Source organism: Heterocephalus glaber, unplaced genomic scaffold, assembly GCF_053883595.1.
Source record: "Heterocephalus glaber isolate CG9 unplaced genomic scaffold, H.glaber_assembly_v1.0 deba00000122, whole genome shotgun sequence".
Lineage (NCBI taxonomy): Eukaryota > Metazoa > Chordata > Mammalia > Rodentia > Bathyergidae > Heterocephalus > Heterocephalus glaber.
The window spans coordinates 64,276,809-64,299,596 of NW_028258138.1; the positions used below are offsets into that span (position 1 = coordinate 64,276,809).

General features: G+C 38.4%; 1 protein-coding gene across 50 annotated transcripts in view; it reads right to left on the reverse strand.

Annotated features, from left to right (window-relative positions):
* Zbtb20 (zinc finger and BTB domain containing 20) overlaps window positions 1–22,788 on the reverse strand; it is an 865,938-nt gene that overhangs the window by 51,349 nt on the left and 791,801 nt on the right. For all 50 annotated transcript variants that reach the window (XM_021263367.2, XM_087208762.1, XM_087208829.1 and 47 more), the window contains one exon: window positions 5,503–5,602. The gene's annotated coding sequence lies outside the window, so the exon portion shown is untranslated. The remainder of the gene's footprint in view (window positions 1–5,502; window positions 5,603–22,788) is intronic.

The window sequence follows — 22,788 nt, forward strand, 5'->3', positions numbered from 1 at the left end:
TCTGTTGTCTCAAGGATCATTTCTGGAGAAAATTCTTGGCAAAATAGCATTAAACCACCTCTACTGTTAGAAAATACTGAAGGCCAACTTTTTTGGCTCACTCTCTATTTGCCTAATACCATTTTATTTAGCCTTTTACTACTGGGATGTTTCCCACCTGCACAGATAACAGAGAATTGCTCACTATTCATCCGACATACACAAGCTCCGTTCTTTGACCAGTTTTGGCAGTTTGCAGTTGATCAAGGAGGAAAGAGCAAGCTTTGTTATAATTAATTGAAAATACTTTCCTTGGTTATATAAAAAGAATTGAATAAACATGGCACGTCTGAGGGCAAGTCTCTGCTTCTGTGGCTGTGCATTATTCCCTGAAGCCTTTAGAGGGCAGCAGCACATTGGCTGACTCCAGGGAGCACTTCAGAGAGCTAACTCCCTACCAGAACCTTCCTCCTGGTCACCATGCCAAAGTTTGGTTTGGCAACCTCTGGCCTCTAGTGATCCTTCTCTCTCTCTGTCTCTCTCTGCCTCTTTCTCTCTCCCCCACCTCCCTCCCTCCTTCCCCTCTTCTTCGCTCACACTCTCTCTCCCTTTCCTTTCTTTCACTCTGTTAAAATGATACACTCTGATGACGTTGCCTCTCAACCGGAAAATGAACGCTCCAATGAAAAAGTTACAAGCCAACAACAACAAAGAAAGAAACCAGAGAAAAGCAAGCTGGTGAGGAGGAAGAATTTAAGAATAAGAAAAGGGCAGATGTTTCATAAATATATGCAAAGCAAATCTGGGTGTGCCCTGAACACTTTCACAGAGAAACAGACCAATCATTGTGCACTTCCTCTCGCCTCACTGGTGGAGCTCTGCATTCAAAAAAAAAAAGAAAGAAAGAAAAGAAGGAGAAAAAAACTGTGGCTACAGGCACCTGCCTTTCAACAGTCAGTTCTGACATCCTGACTGAACATCTCCCAATTGTCCAAAGAGAAAGGATACATTTTCATCTCCCCACTGTAAACATTTCTGGTATGAGAATAAAAGCTGCTTCAAGAACTGGGAAAGTGTTTTAAGGTGACTGGCAGCTAAGTTAGCCAGCAGAACCTTTTGGTTTTTAGCTCTCCTTGTGCTGGCCCTGGCACCAAGTTTTGGGCTGAAACATAGCAGTGAGTAACGCTGTAGAGCATTTTGGCTCTTTCCTTAGAAGACCATATTGTATGTGGAAAGAAATATGCATTAAAACATATGGATGTGATGGTAGGTATTAAGCATGTTAAACGCATGGAAATTAACCAGATCGGTGGCATTTGATGTATATATTTCACACTCCTTTGCACATATTGTACACACACAGTGATGGCAATGCTTTCTGTAACATATGGAAAAATAAATATTTTATCTCTGTGAGCTCTTATCAGTCTCCAGGGTCTGTTGAGAAGAGAGTGCTCTCTTCTATCTCCCTCTTCCAATTTTCTCCCTTCACTGGGCTCCCACACTCTCCTGCACATTAACATGCCTTCCACTTATCAGCCTGGTTAGATAGGAAAGAATTAGTCAGAACCTCCTTTTGATAAATAATTACTCAGTCACTGGATCAGAATAATTTAGATCAGTGATGACTCTCCAGTCTTTTTGAGCTAGTAATCATCTCTCTGTTCTCTAAAATAGTGCATAGCAACAGGAGAGTGTCTAGGCAGGGGAAGGGGAGATTGTAACAAACCACAAAGGCAAGGGAGGGGGAGGTGCCAGAGCTGAGCTCCGATACCCACTAACTGTGTGCCCTAGGCAGTTTACTCTGCATCTATGAACCTCATTTGTTTCATATGTAAAATGGGAACAATAATGCCTACTTTCTAGGGGTGCCATGAGGAATAAAGGAGATGAACCATATACAAGGTATGATGAAAATATGCAGTGAATGCTTAAATTTAAAAAATATTATGGTAAAAGACACATTGCCATTAATACTCCCAAAATACTCTCTCCTGGCTTTGGACACACTTATCTCACCATTCTTGCTACTTTCTGAAGCAGTTCTGGAAGTCCTCTTTCCTAAGTGTCTTTAGTTTTGTTGTGGCTCCCTTAATGTCCTGAATCGATTTAAAACATTTATCTTTCATGGGCATTTTGAATTCACAGAAGAGACAGAAGTCTCATAGTGCTAGATCTAGTGAATAAAGTAGATAAGGACACACTGTAATGCTTTTATAACCCTGGCTTTCCATTGGATGGCACTTATCAACTGTATTCACCATATTTTTGATCACAGCCTATAAAAACATGAATGAGAATTTCTACAACTGCTTCTAAAGTGACAGAAATGATGGGATAAGTATGTTTGACATGAATGGGGGTGTTTGAGGGGAATTGGTGGCACTGTCTTTTACTGTAATAGTTTTCTCTAAATTTAATATCACAACATTTTTTTAAATCACCTCTGGTGTTAAAAAGTAAGTACTCAATAATGATAGCTCCTTTCCCAGCATTAGTTCTGTGGTTTCCATCATATTAGCTATATAATAAGACGATTTCCTCTATCTTAGCACTCTTTTTAATGTCTAGATTCGGGCCATGAGCAAATGGATTGTTAATGTAGCAATGCGGAAAGGCTGTTAAAATGAGCAATCTCTTCTTCAACACTTTGATCTTATGGTATTCCCTGCCACCTCACACCTTTCTATGCACATGTTGCTGCTGTAGCTATTCCTACAGGTCCTTGATATTCAAAGTCAAGCAAGCTGCACTTGGCTGATGGAAGACTGTCAAGCGCAAACACTACGGTCTATTCACCGAAACTATCCTAGAGCACTCTTGCTTATCATGTTTTCTTATAATTTATCCTTTCGCTACTTGGCTCAACATTCTTATATTAATTTAAAACATTTTTGTGATCATTTTATTCTTTCAGATTTTTTCCGCCTTTTGGCAGAGCTGACTTAGAATGTTTTTAGTGTATTCCTCCCTCACTGCATCAGTCAGGATCCTGGCAAGATCCTGTTCGATGGCACATGCAAAAGTTTTAAATGAAGACAGTTTAATGAAGACTGTGTACTGAGGTATAGAAGAGGCTACAGTAAGGGAACTTCAAGGGACAGTGAAGCATCAGTACTGGCAACAGTGGAGAGCTGTTAATCTGTTTTAAACCATTTAAACTGAAGGGCCAAAGGGAAGGAGGGAGTTTTCTAAATTCAGTCAGAATTGAAGTTGGGAAAGGATACAGAACTAATAAATAGCCTGCCCTCTTTTTCCTCCCACTCACACATCTCTGGCTAATGTTTCCTTTTGGCCAAATTTAAAGGGAAGCCAGAGGACAAGAGAACCTGGGTAGTGTTACACAGAGGGGTCTTCCAGGTCCCATCTGAGGGCAGAGAATGGTTCTGGGGTTTGGTTTGGGTGGGCTGGCAACACTCATCAGCATATCTGTTCTTTCCCTTTCTTATTTTTTATCCTTTCATCCTCAATTACTACTCCCTGGAAGAAAAGAGCAAAATAAAAGAAAATTGGTTCTCTTCGGGCTTTATGTACCTATTTTCTCTGCCATTTGTAGAGCAAGAAAACTAAATATAAACTCGAGAGTGGGAATTTTTGTTTGTTTTGCTTGCTACCACATCCCTAGTGCCTAGAATAGTGCCTGAAACATAGTAAATTTTAGTTGATTGAATAGATAGTTATTTCTGCTGTGCCAGAAACTATATATACATTATTTCATTTAATTATCACAACAATCTGGGTAAGAAGGCAGGGCCACTGACTGAGCATGGTTGTGCAGGCCATGTGTTAAACTTTATCTCTTGCTCCTACCCCTGCTCCTAAGCCTTGGGACCAGGCCCACAGCATTGTAAACCACACAGAAAGAGACACCCTTTGCAAATACTTCATATTTTTATGGTTTTTGTACCTGATTGATTTTTGTGACTAGCAAGTCTATAAGTTTTATTATTATTTCACTTTACATATAAGGAAGCCGAATTTCTGCACAGCAGACACTGCAAGGGTTACTATAATCTGATTTGTCCTTTCTCTAGGCCCATGAGAAGTGAAACTACACTGGCACTCTGTGCAGTGAAATTCTCCCTAGGGCAGAAGCAGATAGTCACTTGTGGGCTTCCCTGCAATTTTCCAGACACATCAGACAGATCCTGATTCCTGGGTCTAGATCTGGGCTCTCTGTAGCACAGGAAGGCAGGACTCTTTCCCTCCCAATAGACATAGAAATCTTGAAGCCAGTCTGCAACCTAGTGTGCTGGCTGTGCTCCTTTTTCGGTAATGAAAAAAAGCTCAGAAAACTAGTGAGATGTAAAAATTTCTACGAGACTTCTTACACTCGAATTTAAGAATGAATGATGATATCATTTAAGTAAGTTTCTTCTGTGCGTGTGGAAGAAAATCTATTTTCGATATTCTCTCATGTCTTTAGTCCCTGTTTATACCTCAGTACTCTGAAGGTTCCCATCCCTGACTGGCTGAGCAAGCTTGCCTATCACCTATACATCAATTACCATCAATTATTATCCAGGAAACTGAAAGCATTAGAGGGAAAAGTGTCAAACAATAAAATAAAAATTCTTGACTTCCTTCTCCTCAGTTTGATTTATGACAGAATAGCTAAAGATATAGAAAATATGAATGTGAAAATCCTACCTAAAGCCTAAGAGGAATGCTGGTCTCCCAGGTTTAGCATTTTCCAGTAATAGAGATGTCTGTAAAACACCATCCCATTACCTGTCTCATACCATATGGGAAAACTTGTAACTACAACAACTACAATGAGTTTTCATCTAAAAATGTATACTGAAGTTATTTTTCATGCACAGTTCTAAAGAATTCAATATTTGGCCTTTCCTAGTGAAAAAAACCCATATATTCATCTGTTAGTTTCAGCAATGATTAATGAATCCTTGACATCAATCTTTTATCATTATTTCCTGTAGGTAGCTTATCTCCTCCCCTAATTTCTTTGCAATCCTTTCTTTGCAAGGATTATAGTTCTTCTACATAAATATCCTGACATGGAGGAAACTAAAGCAGCTACATAGAGCCACGCATCCAGAGGGCAAAGCTGAGCTGGCATGATGGCTTAGTGTTGTAGCAAAATGAGCCCAGAGCCCCAGCTAGAGGCCTCGGCTCCCTCTAATGTCAATGAGGCAACAGCATGGGGATACAGTTGAGACAAGCAGATACAGGCAAGCAAAGCTGACAGACTGACATGAAATGACAAGTTCCCATGAGATTCAAGGGTGACACAGGGGGGTGATGAGATGCAAACATATTGGGAGGAGCTGTCGCTGCTCTGGGAAGCCATGCAAATGACCAAGAACTCCACCAGTCCCTGCAAGGTGTGCTCAGGTCTGGCCCAACACACACATCAGGCAAGGCTGCATCCAAAAGATGAGGCCATGTAAATTTTTGCCTGCTTTTACAACTGTGTGTGTGTGCGTGTGTGCGCGCGCGTGTCTTTTTTCTAATTAAAAACAGTGAACTAAGGACCCTTTCGTGGAGGCATAATGTACTCACAGTAGTTTCCAAAAAACGGTGTCACTCTTCAGGTAAATCACTCCAAGGCTTGGGCCTAGTGCAGATGTTCATTGGGGCAGGGAACAGAGAGCAGCTGCATCTAGCACAGACAAAAAAAAACACAAACAAAAGTAACGTTGTTTGAGTAGCGGGTGATGGTGATAGTGATGATTTATTTTAATGGAGATGGAAGTACGGGATGTGGCTGAGAGTCTGGGCCTGCATCTTTGCACTAGAGAGTGGCAGGTCAGGGAAGGGAGGGCGGAGAAGTTGTCACCAAGTGTTCCCGCCTGACTGCCTGTGCACTGTCAGACATCAGTAGCACTCTTTCCGTGCTGATGAAGTGGTTTTTTGTGGATCCAATTGGAAACTGAGTCAGGGATGAGGGCGGAGGAAGTGAGGACAATGTCTTTCAGCCTTGCCACAAGTGATTCTTCTCATGTTCTCCCCTACTTCATATATTTGCTTATTTGTTCATCATTAATTGACAAAACTGTATATAATTATCACAAACAACATAATCTTTTGATATATGTATACATTGTGTAGTGGACAAATCAAGTCAATAAACATATATCTCATTTCTTTGTGGTGAGAATCCTTAAAATCTATTCTGAGCAATTGTCAAGTATATAGTATTTTGTTAACTAGAGTCATTATGATGTACAATAGATTTTGAACGTATTTCTCCTTTCTAATTGAAATTTTGTATTCTTTGACCAACATCTCCCCAGCCTCTGGCAACCATTTTATTCTCTGCTTCTATGAGTTCAACATTTTTAGGTTCTATTTTCAAGTGAGATAATGCCAAATTTCCCTCTCTGTGCCTCACTTATTTAATTACTATAATGTCATCCAGGTTTGATCCCATTGTGGCAAATGACATGCTTTCCTTCTTTTTAAAGGCTGAATAGTATTTCTCTCTCTCTCTCCCTTTCTCTCTCTCTCTCTCTCTCTCTCTCTCTCTCATTTCTGGTGTTTTAAAAATTCCCCTCAGTCTCTCCCTCTCTGATGCTCAGTTCTTACCTAGTCTAAGCATACTCACTGACCTGGCCCATTCAGAGTTCTTGCCTTCTCTCCACTTTTACTCTGCTCTCAGTTGCAAAGCTCTGCTTTTTCATGTCTTTTAGCCCTGAGGAGTCCAGCCTGAGGGGCTACAGAATTATTAACTGTCCCTGAGGCTCAAACTGGGTTTTCTAGGCCACAGTGAGCTCCAAAGACTGCTTTGTTCCTGAAAGTCCCCTTCCTTGGCACGGGAACATGGCCTTATCCTGACTCCTACCTCTCAGTTTGCTCTTCTGCCTCCTTCACTGGCTTGCTTTTACTTCCCCTTTTCCCTTAGTGAAGATTCTCCTCTCCATGGTCTCAACAAGCACTTTTCCACAGAGTATCCACATTGCTATCTTTAGCAGTAGCTTGTCTACACAGTTCCAGACCACAGTCTAAATAACAGCTGACTACTGATACATTCATTCATTTGTTCACTCAGTGTTCACACAGCATCTATTAGGCACCTGGAAAAGATGAATAATTCAGGGTCTTCAACTTTGAGAAGTTTATATCTCTATCAAATACAGGCTTTTCTAAGTGAGAAAAATTGAAACAGAATTTGTTGATTTCCCTCAAAGTCTGTTCTTTCTCCAAACTTTTTGTTTCCTTCCACTGATACCATCTACATCCAGTTTCTTGGGTCTACAACTGAGAAGTCATTTGTAATCCTTTCATCTAATTAATTAATTTGCTTTCTATATCTAAACAGCTGCCAATTTTTTTACTCTAGCTGTGTTTTACTTGTTTTCCATACTTTGCCATCTATGGCCAAGACTTCTATGAAAGTCTTCAAATTGCTTTCACTTCTAGTTTCTTTTTACCTTTAGATTATCCTTCCCATTGACATATTAATTTTCTAAAGTAACAGTCTAAACACTTTTTTCTTTGGTCAAAATCCTCTTTGCTCATTGGATTTAATTTGGACTTCTCAGTTTGGCATTCACTGTTGCTATAATGTGGTCCCAATTTAATTTTCCATTCTTTCCTTTCTTTTTTTCTTTTTTTGCTGTACTAGGGATCGAACCCAGGGCCTTCACGGTGAGCTACATCCCCAGCTATTTATTTTGTTATTTTATTTTGATACAGGTTCTCACTAAGTTGCCCAGACTGGAATCAGACTTGTGGTCCTTCGCCTCAGCTTTCCAGGGTGCTGGGATTATAAGCATTGGCCCCATGCCTGACTTGAATTTTCCTTTCTTATCTCCGCAGTCCATTCTACACTCCAGCAAGAGCCTGCTCTTTCCCACAATGTGCATGGTATTGTCTCTCATTTTCCAATGTCTACATGTAGTTTCTTGATGACCATCTAAATGCTACCTCATTTTGGAAGCATTTCACCAAGGGAAGTGTCCTTCTTGTTTTTTCTTTTCTTTCTCTTTTTTTTTTTGGTACTAGGGATCGAACTCAGGACCTCACACTTGGCAGGCAGGCGCTGTGCCGTTGAGCTAAATCCCCGGCCCCGGAAAGTATCCTTCTTGAATCCTGAAGCACTTATTTACACTATTTCCTTTGTATTTTTATGTCAGCTTTAATAAGTATTTGTGTAATGTGTCTTCCTTCTCTATAAGCTCCTTGAAGACAGAGACAATTTTTACTCCATATACTGCTGGAACACACAAAGCAATACCCCAAACCAAAGGTCTCAGAAGCAGCTTCAGAAGCAGTTTCTAACCCCATTTTTCCCTTCTGTCTCCTGTTCCTCTTTCTCTCCCTGAGACAAGCCACAGAAACTAGAATTTGTCTTCCTCAAGGTGAGTCATGGAAAATAGAACCCCTTTTCCCAAAAGCAAGCCATGAAGCTCAAAAATATTACTGTAATCTTCTCCTGCCTGTCTGTGAAGAGCTAGGCATAAAGAAATTCTCCAACCTACCTTGTCTGACAGTAGATCACAAGACCACCAATTCAGAAGGGGTCCTGCCCATACCCGGGAGGAAGGAATGCTGCACAGAGACAGCCAACAAGAATCTGAACAGACAGGCCTTGCTGGGTTTCTGCACTCAATCTACTAGTGCAGACTCCTTTTGTCCAATCACGTTTCTACACTGTGGTCCATGCTTCTTCAAATTTAAGCATAAAAATGGGACAGTTCACTCTGGATCTTCAATCTGAAGGTTCTCGTGTCACATAAGACTATGATCAAATAAGTTTCTTAGGGTTTTTCCTTGTTAACCTGTCTTTTGTTATAGGAGTGTTGTCTGTACCCCTTTATGATGGGACAAGGATCATCTCTTTTTCCACCTGTATGGGACCCTGTGGTATGCAATGCCTTGCACACAAGCTTGTGTTCAGCTGATGTCTGCTATACTGAATTCAAAAAGAGAAAAATAATCTAGGAAACTGAAGATCAACAGAAAAGACCTAAAGTTTATCTACTCCAATGTTCTCATTTTTCAGATAAAGAGATTAGGAGAACTGACTCTCTCAAGGTCACATCCTTTTAGTTGCTGAGCAAGGTTAGCTAACATAAAAGGTCATATATCCCGAAATATCTGTCAGTTCTTGCCTAGCAGCAATAGGCCCATCATACCATCAACAGGGAACAGACAAGAGAAAGAGAACAAGAGAGACTGAGGGGCAGGGGAGGAAGGTAGAGAGAGAAATAGACTGAGGGGTCTGTAGCCTACAGGATATACTGTGTTCCAAAAAAATAAGAAACTTGTTTTACTTATTTGCTTCATCAAACTGAATTGACAGATATCTTTTTATAGTCAAATAACATCTGAAAAATGAGGATAGATTTAGAAAGCAAGTAAGCAAGTATTTCCAACATTACTGGCAGAAATAATTATGACAATATTGTAAATACCACTGGAGTGATAAACATAGGCTGAACATCAGAGTAAAGAAATTTCTCACACTTTGGAAAAGTGTGGATTCTATAGCAGTTCTTGGTAAGAACAGGCTGCAGTAAAATCTATGACTAAATTGTTACCTTATAAAATATAGACCTTTGGCAATCTTACTAGTATGCCATATTAATGCTTCTTTTTCTACCTAGAATTGCCCAGTATTCATGCTTTAGATTAGTATTAATTTTCACTTATTTTATCCTTGTTTTACTAATTTTACTAATTTTGTTGTAGAAATGTACTGATGACTGCCCTCAAGTTTGTTATCATTTTTTTACCTTGCTTTCCTCTTGTGAAGGAAGAAATACTGCTTAATTTTCTCTATATCCTTATCCTCAAACACAATCATTTTTTCTCACTACAAAGATGAAAAGCCCAGCAAAAAAATGACGTGGGATAAGAATGTCTATATCAGTGAGGAAAACAGACTCTGCAGGGGACCCCAGTCACCTTACTGTGGTGGCCTCTTAAGTGTCAGCCTATAGTACTACAAGACTTCATCTGCCTCTTCCAAGTGAGTGCTTGACTCACTGTTTCTTACCAGAGGAAAAACTTTGTAGTATTGAACTCTTTTCGGCTGGTGTGGTGGAGTTGTGTATGCAACGAGACATGCATTAAATACCGACAACCCAGAAGCAACAGATACAGCAATTTGGACTAAACAGCTCTTCATTTTTCTTTCTAACCCATCATATGAGTGGAGATGATCAACATTTTACCAGACAGAACTACCTTTTCCTTTTTTTTCCTCTTGGCAGCTATATTAAAATAACAAAGAAAATCACTAATTGATATGTCTAGTATACTGCAGTGAAAAATTACCTGGCAACATTCAAATCCTAATTATTTTTTCATAGAATGGCTTTTATATTCTCTTTATTAATATCTATTTATATTACATAAAAATAAAAAACGCATACAGATCCTTTGTGTAATTAGACAAATATTCATTTTAAATATACCCAACATTGGCTTAAATTGTGTAGAGCCATAATTGTTGTGTCCTTTAATCAAAACCTTCTTTCTCCATATCTTTCTTACATCCATTTTTTGGCAGATTGTCACCTATTCCCATCTTCTTATTTCCCTTCTTGCCTTAGCACACACCTGAGGGTCTATTAATAAGAGCCACTGCATGTTGTATCATATTTTATTGCTTAAAGGGTGGTTACACGCTAAAAAAGACTCAATGAAAATGACTTCATGGGGTTTCATATTTATTCCCTTTTAATGACTTTCCTAACCAGTGTACTCAGTTTTGAAGTCAAAAGATAATTTTAAGGGGTTGTTGGTGCCACAAAATTTCCCCCCAATCTGGAAATCCAGCTATTCTTCCTGCCTCTTACATGATCACTGTAATAAAGAATTTGTTTTTGAAAGCCAGCTGGCAAGTTCCTTCATGTTGTTATAGGCAGAAATGACTGTGGGTCACCTCCCTTCAGCCCGTTTCACTATTGCTGTCTCTGTAAGTTCTGTCTGAGAAACCCTTAGGGAGGAGACCTGTTATGTAAAACACTGCCACATGCACTGCAAGGAACTTTCTGGAGGTCTTATTTCAGTATGGCCTTCCCCATTTCTCTGAAATCACACCAAGATCATTCTAAAATTAGAAAGTGCTTTCAAGATTAAAAAAACCAACTAAAGCTTGTAGGAAAGATAACAGTAACAATAATAGCTACTACTTAGTTGATGTCTAAATTATATCAGGGACTGCAGCAGGCATTTTTCCAGGTAAATACATTTCCATTTAACCATCACAGCCATGCTGTATTCACGAGAAAACCCACTGTATTGATGGGGAAAAGTGAGAAACAGTGAGGTCCTGTAACCAGCCCAAGATTAGGAAGCCAGCGGATAGTGGAGCCAGAATTCAAACTCACATTTCTGTGACTCTAAACCTGTGCACTTTTCAGTATACAACTGTACCAATATGGTATTGGCATATTGCTTTTTCTCTCCATGATCTCAGCACAAAGAAGATGCTTATATTCTTTCCCATAATTCAGAGCAACTGGAAAGATGTGGTAGCAGAGACCTCAGGTGAAGGAACTACTTCAGAAACTATCAATCAGTAGAAAGTAGTTCCTTCCTACTTCCTTTCTAACTGCAGACCAGAATGTCTTATGTCAGTCTTCAACTATAATGAAAGAGGGATCCCTGAGCATTTCTGAGTCAGCGCTTCTGGGGTGGCATCTGAAACTGCATTTCTAACAGGCCTCCAGACAGTGCTGATGGAAATGGTCTAGGGACCACAGGCCTCATGTCTAATGCTCTCCTTCCTACTGAGGGTTGTTTTTGAAGGAGTTCAAGCCTAGTAACTTGGCTAACAGCTCAATGGCCTGACTGACTTCTGACTCTGGGCCACTCTGTTAGGTTATCAGACATTAGGCAAAATTTAAGGAGTTTCTGACATTGGGCATATTGTGGAAAAAATTGTTTCTAGATCCCTTTGGGCTCCCCCAATCTTTGGAAATTCAAAATGATAATGTCTCAAAGATGCAAAGTTTCTATTTTTTACATTATTATTATTTTTAACAATAATTATCTGGTAATAATTCAAATAACACCTTTCCACTGAGACATTCAATAAGCTTTACTAACCTTAATTGTCTAAAAGCAATTCCCAGGTGTAGACAAAGCTGTCTTGAAGGTCACAGTAAATTTAAAATTGTTCCATTTCCCTCATTTCTTTGCTCCAAATGTAGTAGTAAGTTAGTGGTGAGGGGTTACTAATTGGCAAAGACCCACTGTCTTATAATTTGAGTCACAGGAGATTTCCTAAAACAAGGGTAAATGCAAGAAACAATCAGCAGAGAGATGACTGTGAGAAATAACGATGTTAGAGAAAAAAGGAAGAGCTAGAAGGAGTAAAACTAAGAAATGAGAAAGTAAAATCAGACTAGCTAAGTGACTTTAAATGGGTCACTTATCTCAACATGGCTCAGCCTTTCCACCTCTAAACAGAGGAGGTGGATTTTATAATCTTAAGGTCCCTTACAATTCTTTCATTCCCCTGAGAAGAAAAATGTGAGAATTAAGTAGCTCGTCAACCTGTTAAACCATTAAACCTGCTATAGAAATCTATTTGACTTTCTCTTAAAATTAGGTACTAAACGTCTTCCAACACTGTTTTGTTTTTTTTTTTAACTTTTCTAGGTCCTTTGTACTCCTACATAACGTTTAAATTTCAATATCCAATTCTTCATTTATAGCAAGTATACACAGACCTGAATTTTTATATATAGCTTGTGTTTTCTAATCCTGCTAAATTCAAATACAAGTTCTAGGGGCTCCTAGAGATTTCTTAGTATTTTCTCTGTAGATGATCATTTCATCTACATATAAAGATTTTGCTTCTACCTTGCCAATCCTATCCTAATTGTGTCATTTTATTGCCAGACTATTTTGGTGGGGACTAGGTTTCAAAGTTTAATGGACAGATAAAGAGTAAGCATATCTGCCCTTGTTCCCCACCTTAAGGAGAAAGCATTGTATCTTCTCCATTCATACAAGGTGTTCTCGCTGGAAGTATGGAGTACACGTCTTTAATCTGTTGAGAAGGTTCTGTTCTACTTCTATTCTCCTGATAGCTTTTACCATGAACAACTGTGGAATTTAGTCCAATACTTTTTCTCCAACTAGTGACAGGATCATATGGCTTTTTCCTTTCCTCTATTAAAACGATGACTTTTGGGGGTGGATCTTCCAATGCTGAACGAACACTGCCAGCCCTGTAACAAAACCACTTTCTGCATACTGCCAGATCTGACTTCTAATAGTTTGTTTTGTTAAACAAATTTCTATCTATTTTCATACTTTTTTCTTCTATTATCTTTATCCAGTTTTAGGATTAGCACAATGTTGAGTTCCTAAAATGAGGGGAGAAGTGTTTCTTCTTTTTTCTGCTTTAATTGTTTGATATAATTTATCAGTTAAAATGTATATGAGCCTGCTGTTGTCATATAGGTAGGTTTTCAAGCTAGGAATATACTTTCTTTACTAGGTGCTATTCAAATTTTATATTTCCTCCAGAGTTAGTTTCATTAATTTGTCTTCCAAGGTACTTCTTAGAAGTTGTCAAATTTATTTCAAAACAGATTTTTGTAATATGCTTTCTATATCCTTTTAAATTCTGTAAAATCTGTGGTAATGTCTCGTAGATCTTGATATTGTAATTTAAAAAATGTGTAAGTGATATTGTGTAACAGGAAGAAAAGGTCTAAAGGTGCAGGAGAAGTGGGAGGGGTAGGGGAAAGGAAAAAAGGGAAAAGAAAAAATAGGAGAAAAGGAAAAAAATGGAAACAAAGTCTTTGCAAATAAGGAAGGGTGGAGGGGGTGAAGGGAGGGCAGGGGAAGGGGAAAAAATAAAGGAACCAAGATACTCATGTAATGGTACAAGATCCCAGTGATGTTTGTAAATGTATTTTATACCTAAAATGTACCAATAAACTTAATGGGAAAAAAAAGAGAAATCTATTTGACTTTTAACTTTTTAACTAATTACCTGAAACAAATTCCCAGGTCTACATCATTATTCCCACCTCTCTGGAAACTAGTGAAAAAACTATTTAATGAATAAGACACCAAAAGCATCATGGCCAGACAAACTAATCAGGAACTCTGTTTTCAGCTTTCTTATGCTCTTTCACTTTTTGCATTTTAGTTCCTTAATTAACCACTGGTTAATACCCATATCCAGAAGAAATACCTTTGCTGGCTTGAAGACCCCAGGGATGGCCCTGCCATCAGAAAGTGAAATCACAGTCCTACTGTTTGTCACAATAAATCTATGTTAATTTTCTCCACAGAGACCTCTTGATTCTTTTTTGACAATTCACCAACTCTTGCTAATAAGAGTTGCACATCCCAAGAGCCTTCACATTTCAGGTACAGTTGATTCTTATTTTAAATAAGGAATCTTTGGGATCAGGTGATCTATAATGCCATGATGATGTTCTGGTTTAACAAACACCTGGGGATGGGACCTTGCCTTCCTCTAACTCATTTTACACTGAACTCTTCCTTTCCAGAAAGCCTGCCACAGGGTCTAGTTATAAGGCAACTTTCAACTCTGTAATGAAGATTCTAACATAAGCATTGCACAGCATATTATTTGATATTATCAGACTTTTTTATACTTTGCTCCTTGCACTGAGTATGTTTCTGAACTAACCATTACAGTTTGTGGCTAAGTGGAAAAAACAGGTACCAAGAAACATCACAATGGCATTGCCCTACGTAACACACTCAAAGGTGAACTTGCTTCCCTTTTCTTGTTCCCTTCAGCTGCATAGCAATTCTGACTACCATGAAAATGCTTACTACATGGCAGGCATTTGTCTTTTCATTCATTACTTTATTTTTTAGGATTACCATTTGAAATAATCATAACATGGAATTGCATAGATGAGGAAGCTGAAACTGTTAAGTAGTTATTTGCCTATGTCATGAAGCCATCGGGTACTAAAGCAAACTTTAAAGCCAGGTTTTAATCACAATGATCTAAGGCTTAACCTATACTTCACTTACAATCACTAAACCACTGATCTCCTGCCTTCATTCCATTCCTCTTCATTTAAGGTCTTCATCATAGGCTTATTCTAGATTCTCCATCAAGGCCCTCTAATCCTTCTTGAGCTTCTTTTGCACTTTCTCAAACTTACACTTGATTCATGTTTTCCCTATACACACTGATTAATAATTTGATATAAAAACCCCTGCAGATCTCCATCACCCATTTTCTTCAGCTACTGCTTAGCCCTTCTCCTCTTTCTTCTTGAGGCCTCACCTTTGATCTCAAGTGTTCCAATCTTAGCTTCTGAATTCAACTTCCCTTATGCCTGAGGAGCCTGCTCTTTTTACCTGATTCCTTAGTAGGCCCCTGCTAACTTTATCAGATGTGCTTACCCAGTCTGACTTTACCACATGATCGACCATCTGTTACTGTCCTCAGTTACCCTTCAGATCTTCTCCCACTTCCCTAAGTGCAGGTCTTCCTCTTAATATCTTGAACCATGAATCCAGATTACTATTCAGCATTCACTCCTACTCTCAGCACAAAACCCTGGACATACATGCTATCTGGACTGTCATTTCTGCCCATTGTTTCCAGTGCAAGCCTATGGTAAATTTTTAGTATGTTCTACTTTTATCAAGTCCCATTTTCTATTTTCTTTTTCAGATGACGGGCTTGCCTCCTACTTTAATAAGAGAATCTATGCCACATATTGTGGTATGCTTACAGGATCTCATTTCCTCTTTTAGTTTCTCTGAATTTTCATTATTTTGTTTTCCCAAGATCTATAACTTATTTTTTTCTTTTCTTGGAGGTTATCTTCTCTACTTTTGATCTTTTTCTTCCCTTTGGTTTCACCAGTGAGACCATCTCTGCAGGTGATGGCAAAACCATTCCTGATTATACTAGATTAATCATCACAACAGAGTTTTTTTTTGTCCTGTCTTCAATTCCTGCCCTTCAAAATCCTTTCAGGAGATATATCTCAAAATGAGTTTTACAGGATACTAGAACTTCAAGCTATATCTAGAAAAGTTCCTTGGTCAAATAAATTTAGGAAACATACTATGTATCCCTCTTAAAAATTTATAATGCACATAAAGATATTAAAGGTGCCAAAGACTCTATCTTTGTACAAGCTTACTGGATTTCAGATTCCCTTTTATCTCCTTTCAGTGGAATATTTAATAACTTCAAGACACATTTAGAAAAAAGATGCTTTAATGGGATGTTCTCTGGTTCCAAATTCCTTAGCCTGGGCATACAAATTCACTGAATTTCTATCAAATAAGCCCTTTCAGATTTCTTTCCATCAATGCTCCATTTGGTCTAGACCAGTGAATTCACAGGGTGTCAGCAAGACAGCATATTTGCACATTTGAGGCCAGGATGGAATTCCTTTATTACCTTTTTCTCATCTAGGCCTTTCTTCTCCTTCAGGGTCCATATGTGGCAATATATTTCTAATGAAACTTTTCCCCATGAAGAATGCCTTGGTGCATATCTAAGTGGTACTCATTTAGCACTTAAGATAAATGGTTACACTGTACTTTAACGCCTGTTTTTGGTGTCATTGTGAGTGTAAATCCACTAGGGCATAGACCTTGTTTTATTCACTGAAGTATAAGCATCTTGTGTAGTTCTTTTGTGTGGTAGGATGCTATTTATAATCATGTCACTGGTTACTATGGACAGAACTATAGATTCTCTGGGCTAATAGATGAAAACTTGATTTTTGTGGGGGAAAGTTTAGGATGTTAAAGGCCCAGGTGGACTGCACTATCACTGTATTGGGAAGAAACACTACCCACCATCATTATCCTCTCCCTCACAAATGGTACCATGTGTGTCTAAGGCTTTAGATAAAGGGTAGACCGAGGAGAACAAAAGCAGCTCTGCTTTCAGGTAAAAATAAGAGTCTATATTAATTGACACCAGGTAGGAAGAAGGATAAAATAATTTTAGAACATCAAAAGATCCATGAAATGTACCACTGGAACAAATGCCTCTGTCTAATGATAAAATTACTATTTGTGATCATTAAATCATGGTAACTTGATGAAAAGGAAAGGCTATCGTTCTACACAAGGAAGTCAGAAGCAGTTTCATCTGAGGATTGATTGCTTACTGCTGTGTCTGGTATACAGAGTGTGTAGCAAATATCTGCAGTATGTGTTGGGCCTGCTGATGCCTTCTGCTCGTATTCCACCCTCTCTCTGAGTCAGTCTGGAGACACCTTACATAGTGTAAGTCAAGGTGGGTTGGTAGCTACTTGCACAACAGGAAACCCCCTAACAATGAATTACGTCTTCCCTGAAAAACTCTTTTACTGCCTCAACATGTAAGGGGACAGAGCAGGTTTTCTCAGGTGAGTGTGTAATAACTAGATATTAAGGGGCTTTGAGTTCTTCAGATGAGATGTTATCTGAATTTGGGACTTAATAAGTTCCCTAATAGTGAATCTGTACTGAGGTTAGGACTAGAAATTTAGTCTCTTGATGCCTAACTGAGGAGTTTTTTTACGTGAGAGAAAAGAGCATACCTTTCTTCCTTAAAACTGCAGGAACAAATGGCTTTTAAATTTCAGCAGAAGAGAAAACACAGTTCAGTGAACTGTCATCTGTGAAGTACTTTACTACTGTCCTCGATAAAAAGTAGCATATAAACAAAATATTTAATTAAAAACTATTTTATAAATGAGAATGGTTGCCTATATTTACCTTGAAAGAAATGTAGACTGTATTATACAACATGTGAAGTAGTAGGGTAATGACAAAAATTCATAAATAGAAAACTCTGTCAGTCCTTAGTTAAAATTCTAACATATCAGAATATTAGTAGCAGTGATAAGAAAGTATTTCAAAAACTGCAATTTTTACTGGCTTTGGGAAGTTAAATGGCTTAGATATTTTTCTGTCATATGTCATTCTGGATGAGTTACTTATTTGAGAGTGAAACTGAAGGATGGGCTGCCTATTGGTGTATAACGGGCTACTAGGGTAAGACTGCTATTTTCTGAGAGACATAGGCAGTTTCCTTTCACAATAAAAATTATTTACTTCTGTTCTGGGTGAAACCTGAGATCTCTGCATCTGTTACCGTTGGTAGGGGTAGGAAGACATTGCTGGCCATGTTTCACACTGGTTTAGACACATGGTGGCACTTTCACGAACACTCTGTAAAAGTGAGTTCTTATCATGAGTCACACAGAAGAGAAGTTTGGAGTCTGAGTAGGGTGGAGGGGGAGGAGAGGGCAGATTAAGCTGCCTAGTTAATGAGTAGCAGAGTTTAGCCTAAAACCAAGGTTTTCAGCAGAAAATTCTTTTTTCTTTTCTTTTCCAAAAATGTCACTGTTGCCAACAAGCTTTATAGCAAATCTGAGAAGTAAAGCTCTAGATAGTCAGAAGATCTGCCTTATCTTCCTGGATCTGGAAAACACTAGCTGCACAACCCTGTTTAAATCACTAACTTTTCCAAGCCTTATTTTTGCTCACATATAAAGTCATGGAATCAGTGAATGGCATAATACCTTCACGTTGTAAATTTCTTCAAGCTGTAAAATAGCATTGATTATAATGTGTGCTTAGCCTGTCTCCCAAAGTTGTGAGGCTGATGCACGTGCAAGTGCTTTGAATACTGTGGAGTACTGAGTCAGTGTAGTCTGCAAGAACCAGGAAAGGCTCTCCAATGTGGGAGCTGACAGTCAGTTCACTTCCATTGGGGTTTTGGAAGAAGCTGTAATAAAGCACTGGCACCCTCTCAAATCCCTCTCCCTCCTCTTCTCTCCCTCATGCTGCAAAGCATTACTTGAGAAAAGTTACTTAAGTGAGCCAAACTCTCAAGTTCCAGCCTTTCTGAGTGAAAGCTGCAGAGAATCCTGAGCCACAGCGCAAGTAACAATTACTGTTCTCCCAGGTGTGTCTGAACACAGGAGAAAGCCTCCAGAAGGAGGTCAGACGTCACTGCTTCTGAGGCCCACTTTCCGTCTGTACACAGTTTCAGCCCACATGATTTCACCTGGAAGCCCCATGAGACAGAAAAGATCCAGAATTAGCAGGAGCCTCCTCTCCAGATAACCTAAGTGCTCTGACTGAAAGGCAGAGGATACCAGGAGAATGGCTGTCCTGAGTCGGCATTGATTTCTCCAGCCTTTGTCTGTGTCTGGTTTCTGTCTCATTCGGAGGTGGTTACTGTTACTACAAGCAGCATGAATCACGTCTCTGTTAAAAAACAGAGCTTCAATTGTCTTACATAACCCCTGGTAACTAAACGTCTAATAATAGCGAGCCATTTCCAGGTAGGGAATCTGTCTACCTCCCAGACACACACACACACACATACACACACACTCCTACAGTAAGAAAGACAAGGAGGAGGCAGAGTGAGAAAAAGAAGGCACAAATTATTTTTTTATACTTTAAAATATATTGATTAAGCATGTATCATGGGACCTGATGATCCATATACTGAGCTAGTTCAGTGAATTGGAGGAAACAAATCTTTCTTTCTTTTTTTTTTTTAGTGGTGGTGGTATAAGGAATTGAACCTAGGGTCTTTAAACTGAGGTCTTTACATTGCCAGGCCTTTTATAAATTTTAATTTTGAGATAGGATCTCACTAAGTTGCTAAGTTGCCGAGACTGGGTTCAAACTTGTAATCCTTCTGCTTCAGGCTCCCATAGTGTACTTGAAACAGACACATTTTCTAGTACAGTACTCTATTTTGTATGAAAACTCCAAACCCAAAAGGCAGAGGGGTGGTTCTTTTACTGGAATAGATGCTAGCTTACACTATCTAGATTTAATTTTCAAAGAATTTTTCTCTCCTATCCTGTTTGCTTGACCACAGAGTATATTCCAAAGGTTCTTGGCTACAGTCATGGCATAAAATTCCAGAGAACGAAAGGCAATTGCAAACAACACAGTGTTCCACATGCAGGCTACATGTTGTCAGGCATAGTTACTTGAGCCACGTTTTTTTTTTTTTTTCGTAGTGGGGATTGAACTCAGGACCTTGTGCTTTCGAGGCAGGTAGCAGCAGCACTGAACTAAATCCCAGGCCCCTGAGCCACTTTCTTTGCGGGTAGATAGCTCTGAATTTGTAAACTTATATTTTTTTCATGAATGTACTCTCTGGCTTATCATATATGATGATATTTTTTTCATACATGATGCCCACTCAGCCACCTGTTAAAGTGATTACCAAAAAGCAAAATAACAGGAGAGGCTGAAAAATGACTTTAAACAATTACAAAGATAAATTTTTCTTTAAATCATTCATTTGGTTGAGAGAAAACGTTTAAAAGTTTACGAGACAGAAAATTATAAATTTATAACAAATATGTCTCTGTTTCTTCACTTCCTCATTTTGGCCATCCTAAGAAAAGTTACTGGAATACTGTACCATATTGTTTGAGTGTACATTCCCAGGAGCCACACAGCATTAGATATTATGTAAATTGGATTGGGGGCAGACTTAGTAGAAAATTACGGACAGAGGTTGCATCCTGCCACTCATCTTGGGTAGGACCACAGAGAGAAGACTTTCTGCTTTGATTCTTCAGTAACGTGAAACAGTGGACTAGATGAGTTCAAACCAGACTGTCCTAGGACACCTCCACTTGGAGGACTAGCACCTGGCTATTCTACATGCTCCTCAGTTGTTTTCAGATATAAAAAGTAATGACAAGATAGTTACCTGTCAAAATGGTTGTGTGTTCTCCCAAAAGATTTCCTCGGCCTGTTTCCTTTTGGAAACTCTCTAAATCCATAAACTAAAAAGTTTTTAGATGAATCAGGACACAGAAGAAGAAAAAGAAAAAAATGAAGAGGTAGGCAGAGGAAGGAAAAACACTAATGTGCCATTCTCCCTACCTGCAAAGTTGGCTGAGTTTAATCATAATGTCTCTGTTATTGTTTGTTTTGATACATAGCATATGGATGTGGCTTCTAGAGGAAATGAGCTCTAGGTTTTGTTTTGTTTTGTTTGTAATCTAAATGCAGAACAGTGGTGATGGATCTTGACCACTAAATCACTCTACTTCACAATAGGATCATAGTGGTGACCACAGCTGTTGGGACTAGACTCTTCTGTTTATTTCACGTGCTCTGTGAATTAAATTGTTCTTAGTTGGTGGACTTAATGTTTTAATAAAAACAGTCTTGAGACACCATGGTTTTCTTCACAAAAAGCTATTCCCTCTAGCTACTATGAATATACTGCCAAATGGTTCCCACTTATAGAAGAGCAGGAGATTTACCTTTCTCCCTTCTTTTGAGCTAAATCATACTTATTTCATGTATCTGGGAGGTGATCATTCTTACCTAAAATTTCAGGTTGGTATGTCAGCCAGTTCCTTCACAGTGATGTGTGTGGTATTCAAGCAAAGACTTGGTGGGCCAGACACATTTAAAATGTAAAAATGTATTACTATTTTATTTCACATGGCAACAATAAGAGTATTTCTGGATTTTTGCTGACAAGTAGATCATAATAACCATATGCGGTATATCAACCACACAACATTGTATCAGAAGCTTGGAGTTAATTTTTTCAAATGATCCAGAGATTTTTTGATATGTTTTTCTGTCCCTTTCAATAAATGCTTATTGAATGTCTATTGTTAGTGATGAACTCTTTCTTTCACAAAAGGGAGCTCTGCCGTTCCAGACTCTCACCATGTTCCTTCTCCTCTAACACTGAGCAAAATATCAGCAAAACAATGAGCACAGCTGTTTGTGAACCTGATAGGCAATCAGTCTGTAGTAACTGGCCATACTGATGATAGTGGGAACTGGTGAGATGGATGGTAGTGGGAACGACTTACTTAACAAAGGCATCGCAGTTCAGAAACATCTCAGAGACAACTCAGAGGAGGCAAATGAGCAACTCTGGTCTTACCTATTTGTATGTTCCAACAACTGCCTGAAACTCTAGAAACCTGAGGAATATACGATTAGGCTATTTTTATAGGTATTATAGGATTCATATTAAAAGGAGACATAAATGTTCTCTTTATCTGTAGAATACTCAGGATACTTCTGAGAACCCATCTTAATTTTAAGAATAATTTATAGGAATTTAACAATTTGTTATTATAAAATAAACTTAAAAATAATTAATTGAGAAGCCAGTTGATAATCAAGATACAAAAAGCAGTGTTGGTGGGATAAGAAAATTTAGAATTCTCTAAAATGATTTCAGAGAAGCTGAAGAAATTACAGAGTGGTTTGACTAAAAGACATTCAGCTATCTCCCAAAAGGTCTGCATCTACAGCAACATCTATAAATTGTTGTAAGACCTTATACAAGTCCCAAAACTCATGCCTTCTCATACATAAAGTGTGAGTGTTGGATTAGATGGTTTTTAAGATTCTTTTCAGTGATAACATTTGATGATTCTAAAGTAAAAAAAAAAGTAATTCCCCCTTCCTCTTATTTTGGTAAGTACTTGCTTTCTTTTGATCTGTGTCTATGTGGTTTGCATTGGTTTTTGGGTTGAAGAACTCACATAGCAAATATTCAGGTGATCTTTCCTTTTATATATGGGAGAGTAATGGGAATAATTCTTTATTTTTTAATACATCAATATATCTTCTCAAATTAGATTTATTTAGATAAAAACACAATCCTTTTTGCACTGATGCAGATTCTTCATCCTCCCACAAGGCCGTCACCAATGCTCATGAAAGTTTATTTGATTGAGTTATTTACAGACTAGCTATTTCTTCTCTTTCAAGAAGATTTTCAAGATTCTATTTGTTTATAAAATCACTGGTAAGCATAAAGCTGCAAAAACAAAAACAAATAAAACAAAACAAATAAACAAAACAAACAAATAAAAGAAAACATCCTGTTTGAATAATTTACTT